This window comes from Pinus tabuliformis, chromosome 4_2 (genome assembly GCF_031772625.1).
Source record: "Pinus tabuliformis cultivar Carrire ecotype Pingquan chromosome 4_2, CPIR1, whole genome shotgun sequence".
NCBI classification, from domain to species: Eukaryota; Viridiplantae; Streptophyta; class Pinopsida; order Pinales; family Pinaceae; genus Pinus; species Pinus tabuliformis.
This window is the reverse complement of record NC_142304.1, coordinates 1024010264-1024017928: the sequence shown is the minus strand read 5'-3', so window position 1 is coordinate 1024017928 and position 7665 is coordinate 1024010264. Positions and strand designations below refer to the sequence as shown.

Below are 7665 nucleotides of genomic sequence, written 5' to 3'. Positions count from 1 at the left end.
ATAAATTATATTATATTAATTAAATAATACAATTTAATAATGAAAATAAAATTTAAATTTAGTGATTGGCAATGTAAATCGTAAACATCACCATCATAAACATATAAAATTAAAATAATAAAAAATTATATCCAAAACAATTCAAACATCATTATGACTAACTTTGAAAAGTTACACAAATAAATAATAATTATTCACTAACCTTTATATATCATTATCAAAATTAAATTTAACTCATAATATTAATAATAAACTTACTAATATCAAATGTATTTTTTTTAATTCATCTAACTCCAAGAACATTAAAAATATATTTAATCATAATGTTTTAAATTTTCATTTAAAATTAAAATTAAAATGCCTTTACACTATTCATGAGACAATTTTATAAAAACATCAACTCACATATATATTACACAATAGGAAAACTTATCCTAACTTAGTTATCAAATCAATAGTGAGAGGAGAGTTATCATTAGCTATTATCCATAAATGCATGCTAAGCGACTTGGAATTACCCCATTAATATTCCATAACGGGCAGGTTTTCACTCCTACTTATTACCTTTAGTCATCGATCATTAACTTGTTTCCTTACATCCAAAATAATAAACTCTTATTCAAACAAAAACAATATTAAAACATAAACATAAACACTTTTGAAACATAATGCCAACCCTGGTCAAGTCACCACATATATTAACTTCACTCTTTATAAAAGACCTCATTTATATAATTATTAATAAAAAAGTTATTTAACTACTTATAAATCACCTTATAAATTTATTCATAAAATAAGTTATAGTTGACAACGGATATTGTCCCCATTACAAGTGAGGACAAAGGCTGTAAATACCATCTGAAAAAAAAAATGCAAGAATCCGTGAAGGGACTGCTGTTACACGTGGTTGAATTCCATAACTGGGATTGTTCTGATGGTATCTACGACCTTTGTCGCATTCTATCCCAAGCCCCCATTAATAGAGCCAAAGAGGAGCAGGTAACCATATTCTCCATAGTGTCTGCAGATCCTGTCTATGTGTGGGGTTTGATCCGACAACCATTAATAGGATCACCAGGTCAGCTCCTCTTTTTTTTTCTTTATACAGAATTGAATGCCTGTGTAAGCAGTCGGTTGTTTTTCTTTCCTGTGACTTGCAGTGCAAAGTTCTTTGAATTAATATGGATGTGAAAGCAAAATGTATGTTTCTATCGCATTCAAAGTTTGTTTTCTATGTTTTCCCTCTTTGATACTCTGCTTTTGTTAGAATTCATAGCAGGAACCAATCAACTAGACATAAAACAGAGCTATGGCTTACAGTGCCATGGCAGCTAGCTACCATTGCCTGCATTTCATGAACACTGCTTCTCAGGAATGCAATTTGAAGAGAGCTTCTATCAAACCAAGACGTTTTCCTGGACTTTCAAGCTCGTTGTGGGGTTCTAATGGCTTCCAAGCCCATTTGAAGAGGGGGTTATCGGCATATAGAGATCTGGTATCATCATCCAGATGCTCAAACACGAATGCCCAGTTGGCTAATTTGTCTGGACAAGTCAAGGAAAAGGCCACTGAATTTGATTTGAAGGAGTACATGCGTTCCAAGGCAATTTCAGTGAATGAGGCACTGGATAGGGCTGTCCCACTTCGTTATCCTGAAAAAATACATGAAGCTATGAGGTATTCTCTACTAGCAGGAGGGAAGCGAGTTCGTCCTATTCTGTGCATTGCAGCATGTGAGCTTGTGGGAGGGACCGAGGAGATGGCCATGCCAACTGCCTGTGCAATGGAGATTATCCACACAATGTCTTTGATTCATGATGACTTGCCTTCCATGGATAATGATGATTTACGCCGAGGTAAGCCTACAAACCACAAGGTCTTCGGTGAGGGCACAGCAGTTCTTGCAGGTGATGCTCTTCTTTCGTTTGCTTTTGAGCACATTGCAGTGGCTACAAGCAAGACTGTGGACACTGATAGGGTTTTGAGGGTAGTGTCTGAATTGGGTAGAGCAGTAGGCTCTGAAGGTGTTGCGGGTGGACAGGTTGCTGATATTACCTGTCAGGGGAAGTCTTCTGTTGGCCTTGAGACTCTGGAATGGATTCACATTCACAAGACTGCAGTGCTCTTGGAGTGCTCTGTTGCCAGTGGGGCTATCATCGGTGGTGCTTCGGAGAATGAGATTGAGAGAGTTCGAAGGTATGCCCGTTGCGTGGGGCTTCTGTTTCAGGTTGTGGATGACATTCTGGATGTCACAAAATCATCAGAAGAATTGGGGAAGACTGCAGCAAAGGATTTGATGAGTGATAAGGCCACTTATCCCAAGCTGATGGGTTTGGAGAAGGCAAAGGAGTTTGCTGATGAATTGTTGGACAAAGCTAAGAAGGAGTTATCTTTCTTCAGCCCAACTAAGGCTGCACCTCTGTTGTGTCTTGCAGATTACATTGCACAAAGACAAAACTGAGAAGCTTGCTAAAATGTGTTCTTCTGCATGCGTTTGTGCTTTGTTTTTCCACTTGCTCAGACATCTTTGTAACCTTGTGTCTTGCAGATTACATTGCACAAAGACAACTGAGAAGCTTGCTAAAATGTGTTCTTCTACATGCGTTTGTGCTTTGTTTTTCCACTTGCTCAGACATCTTTGTAACCTTGGACTGTTTTTTGTTTAAATAATCTACTTTAACCTACCTCCCCTGGTATTGAATTTTAAGAAAAGATATTAAGCAGACCTACCTCCCACGGTACTGAACGGTTGAGGCTAGCAGAAACTATTAAGCACACAGAGAAACTCATTTGCATATGTTCTTGGTGCATGTGGTTTTTTTAAGACCTACCTCCCATGGTACTGAATGGTTGAGGCTAGCAGAAAGTATTACGCACACAGAGAAACTAATTTGCATATGTTCTTGGTGCATGTGGTTTTTTTAAGACCTACCTCTCATGGTACTGAATGGTTATGTTCTTGGTGCATGTGGTTTTTTTAAGACCTACCTCTCATGGTACTGAATGGTTGAGGCTAGCAGAAAGTATTAAGCACGCAGAGAAACTCATTTGCAAATGTTCTTGTGGTTTTCTTAATATTGAATTGTTTACAATTTTGTTAGTTTTACAAATTAGTTTTATTCACGTCCACAACCCCTACCTCCCCTGGTATTGAATTTTAAGAAAAGATATTAAGCAGACCTACTTCGCAGAGTACTGAATGGTTGAAGCTAGCAAAACGTATTAAGCACACGGAGAAACTCATTTACATATGTTCTTGTTGCATGTGGTTTTATTAGTATTGAAATGCTTACACTTTGTTAGTTTTACAAATTAGTTTTTAACAGCTCCGCAACCCTTGTATCACTGAAATTAAATTGCGGACTCTTCATTATTAACAACAAGCTTATAGCAGTATTATTCAACAAGCCCTTAGATTAAAGATTATCACGTCATTTATGGAAATTAAATTTGGGTGGGGAGAATCTCAATCATTCCTCCAACCACTCAAAATTGAACTTATGGAAATTAAATTTGGGTGGGGAGAATCTTAATCATTCTTCCAACCACTCAAAATTTAATTTAGGTGGGAAGAATTCCAATCATTCCTCCAACCACTTGAGATAAACCCAATTGACATGTATATAGCATTGTATCTTTCTTTAATTGTTTTTTGATCCTTTTTTGCTTAACATGTGGTATTAGTATTATTATTTGTTATAAATATTATGTTTTTTAAATCTTACCCACATAACAACATCGCTAACATACTTCTACTTGGTTGCAGGTTCACTTGTGAAATCCATTTGACATAAGTCTTCCACACCAAAACAAACCAAGAAAGTATAGCATAACAGTTCTACATAGTAAAATCATTACTCATATATATTTTAAAAATGAGTTTGTTAATTATATGTTTCATTAATGCATGTAAATATGTCCATCATATAATCACTATATTTATCAATGCTCCCATGCCAATGATGTCCATTCACTAATAGAATATAGAGTGGATTTCAAAGATTCTCTTGTTTTTTAGAGAAATCGGAGCCTATATCTTATTAACGCAACATTATACAAAGAATTTTTCTATGGAAATCAGAGCCTACAGTTTATAGACATCATTATACAAAGCAAGGGACATTGGGAGTATATGTTTTAAATCACTGAAAGTGGAAATATATTAATTAATTATTCGTGTGTGTCTAGCGTATAAATGGTCTCTTTATATAAGAATAAGTGACCATAATAGCTATGTCATAATTAGATATTTAGTTCAAACTAATGCATAACTATCTCAATAACTCTTTCCACAATATCTCCCTGAATCTCTCAACAATTTGTCACCCTAACCTCTCTTCTCTCTCTTCATTTCTCATTCTTATGTACACTTCTAGAATTAGTTTACATTGTTACAAATCATCATATTATTTATTCATTAGTCATGATCACAAGTAGGTGTTATTCCTTCATTAATTTCCATATGAATAAAATGTCTTTCCATCTTATGACTTTTGTATGTTTCTCCACTTGTTTAATCATTCATCTACCTATTTTTTGTAATGAATGGATAGATTCATACTAGCATATGCAACATGAGGAATGGAAGACCACATAGGAACACATATAATACTAAAAGGGGAGACAAGAAAGTGGATTGAGCACTCAAGTTTGGACTTAAACCATGAAACCTTGGGAAAAGACAAGAGCAAGTGAAAATACGAGGTGAATCCACTAGATTGATTAATACCTTAAGATCTTGTTAAAGATGACCAAGGATTGTAGATGATTAAGAAAATTCAATTAAGTTTCAAATCAGATTTTACTAGTGAAATTGGATAGGGAAAGAGAGTTAATTAACTAGATTTAACTAATTAGCAATTGATTTAATGAGTTAGAAACATTGATGCTAGAAATGAAAGACAAGAATGAAGAGAATTCACGCTCAATTCAATATTGTAGATGATGAAGCTCTTGGGGTTAAAGTAGGGATTTGTAACAATCCTTCAAGTGTGATCCATGTCTAGAAATAACTTTCACACTCAACCCAAATTTCTATAAGAATAGACTTGCCTCTATTTCCAATACAAAGATATGTATTCAATATAAATGATAAACACTAGATCTATTGCTATAAAGATAAATCAATGAAACATGTAAAGTAGAGGAATCTCATGTCCTAAGATAGAATGACATCTCCCATTCCTTAACTATAATAGAAACTCCCTTTAGGTTGTAGGCTTGAAGCTATTCTATTGAAGACACCCTAAGAAAAAACAATCAAACCTACAAGACTATAGCCAAGCTAGTTAAGGAAACCCTTATAGAAGTGTTGGAGATGACAAGTGAACGTATCCCTAGGGTCTTAAAAGAGGTGGAAGGAGTTCAATCAATAATCTGATTGTGTATCTAAAATTATAACTTTTGAAGACAAGAGAATCCAAGAGAATAAAAGAAGTTTTATAAAGAGGAATGAATGGTATAAATAGAGAAAGGAAAATCTTCAAGGAATAAGGGAATGTGGTTTAGTTGTTGAAGCACCTAGGCTGTATGAAATCACCATACTACATATGTTGATTACATCACATAAATTTTGTATATCAATATTTTCATTTTTTATGGCCAAATAAACTCTTCATAGTTGCGATAAGCTAAAATACTTACTTTACACTTAGGACCTGTTAGCCTGAGGTGTAATTCTGACTTTTTGAAGGTCAACGTGAAGATTCGGTCTGCTTTGTTATTCGTAAAAGGGGTCCCACACGGGCCATTTCCTATTCCCTACCTTAATCCGCTCCCACTTTACCCTTTCCCTTTCCTAAATTAACCTTCGCGCCCCGACAAAATTCCTCTTAGGCCTTAGCCCCAAGCGCAATAGCCCAAAATCCCCATGGAACCTCACCCATATGCCTTACGCGCCTATAGCACGTTCCTCGAAGACATCTTGTACCTTCACCGTGTCTCCGTTGTTAGATCAATTCCTGCCAATCCTACGGCCCACGTTCCTCCCGATCAATGCATCATGCTCGATCATTCCCCACCATTAGATCAACCCCGCCAGATCTAACGATCAGCGCCCATGTCGCACAGACAACAAACACGAAAATTACCTGCCCGATGAGGGTGGTTTTTCTCTCTCCTTCGTCGTTACGTTTCATCCACTGAATGGCATCGGGCGAGTTCTGACATTTTCTACTTACCACCCGATGCCCGCCAGATCTAACGGTCAGCGCCCATGTCGCACAGACAACAAACACGAAAATTACCCGCCCGATGAGGGCGGTTTTTCTCTCTCCTCCGTCGTTACGTGTCATCCACTGAATGGCATCGGGCGAGTTCTGACATTTTCTGCTTACCACCCGATGCCCACCCGATAAAAGTTGTTTCCACTTAAACCAAACCACCTCACGTGTTATCGCCCACACATCTCCGCCACCCGATAACTATCCGATCTGCTCACCTGAAGATTTAATGGTCTTGACATGTTCTGCTCCCGCCACAACTGCTAGCCTCCAAAAAACGATCCCCACCACACATCTCCCTTGATCCGACGGCCACCATTTACGATCAATCACGACCGTTCATCTGCCCATGCATTCCATACCCCACGTCCTGTCTGTTACTCGAAGAAGAATATGGCTGACTTTTTCAGTCTGGTGACAGTCTGACCATGAAACTGAATTAAAAGAAGAGCATGGCTGGTGGAGAAAAGGACACAACATGACTCAACAACTGAATTAAACAGTCATGGAACTCCATTGCCATGATCAATTTGACCACCTGGAGGACAGCACGGTACCAAAACTGATCAGGTTTTCGTAGTAGAGAAAGCAACTATGTTCAAAGACGCTATTAGATAGTTAATGGTAGTTGGTGGTCAATTAAGACCCCTCCATCCCTAAATGGCTAAGGGCCATTATAATGATATATTATAAATAGCCAAAAGCAAGAGGTAATCAGGGTTGGCAATTGGGTTTTAGTTCAACTTCTGGAGACTGTAGATATTCTGTAACTTGCAGCGTCTCATCTTCATTTTTAGCAATGCAAGCTTCTTTTACTATTAATTGCTCAATGTCCATTTCTCCTCTGTTCTAAGCTTGTGCCTGAAAGGTTGTATTCATGATTTCTTCTACGTCTAATGCTAGATAACTATCATCTTATCTCTAAATTAGACAATTGAATGTATTAGTGAGTAGGTCACTCAGGTTTCTTCTGTATCTAATGCAAGATAACTGTCATCTTATCTCTTTATTGATAGATTAGATTTGCAAGTTTCTTTACTAGTTGCAGCTGGCCATCTTACATTCTATATGCATCTGCTAGTGTGGTTAGTATTCTTCGCCTATTCACCTAATTCCCAAATTGTTGAGCATTGGTGGTCTAAATCCTTGTAGTTTGAGGGTGTTCATGCATGTATGGAGTGAAAACAGAGTAGAAGTGGTTATCTGGCTTAAACCAAACCATCACCCATCCCAATAAGTTCCTAGAACCATATTGAAGATTATATGTTACCAGGCATCTTCGAGCTACAACCTAGGAGAGTTTCGTGGAGCCCTAACATAATTGGCACCGCTGCTGGGGGGAGGAGATTGAAGCTCATCTTCCTTGGGAGAATGATACAGATCCAACTTTGATGATAGGCAAAGTCTGGACACATTTTGGTTGTAATCATCTATCTGGCGACTC

At 37.2% G+C, this 7665-nt stretch overlaps 1 pseudogene across 3 annotated transcripts; it reads left to right on the top strand.

The window, feature by feature from the left end:
• The first annotated feature begins 933 nt into the window (after window positions 1–933).
• Window positions 934–2684, top strand: LOC149173104 (geranylgeranyl pyrophosphate synthase 7, chloroplastic pseudogene; annotated as a pseudogene). 3 transcript variants are annotated; one of them, XR_016259101.1, is made up of 2 exons: window positions 934–1078; window positions 1268–2684. The product of XR_016259101.1 is annotated as a geranylgeranyl pyrophosphate synthase 7, chloroplastic pseudogene, transcript variant X1 (transcript). The 3 variants fall into 3 exon arrangements; XR_016259102.1 differs by having other exon boundaries at window positions 946–1078; window positions 1277–2684; XR_016259103.1 differs by having other exon boundaries at window positions 950–1078; window positions 1280–2684.
• Window positions 2685–7665: the final 4981 nt, after the last annotated feature.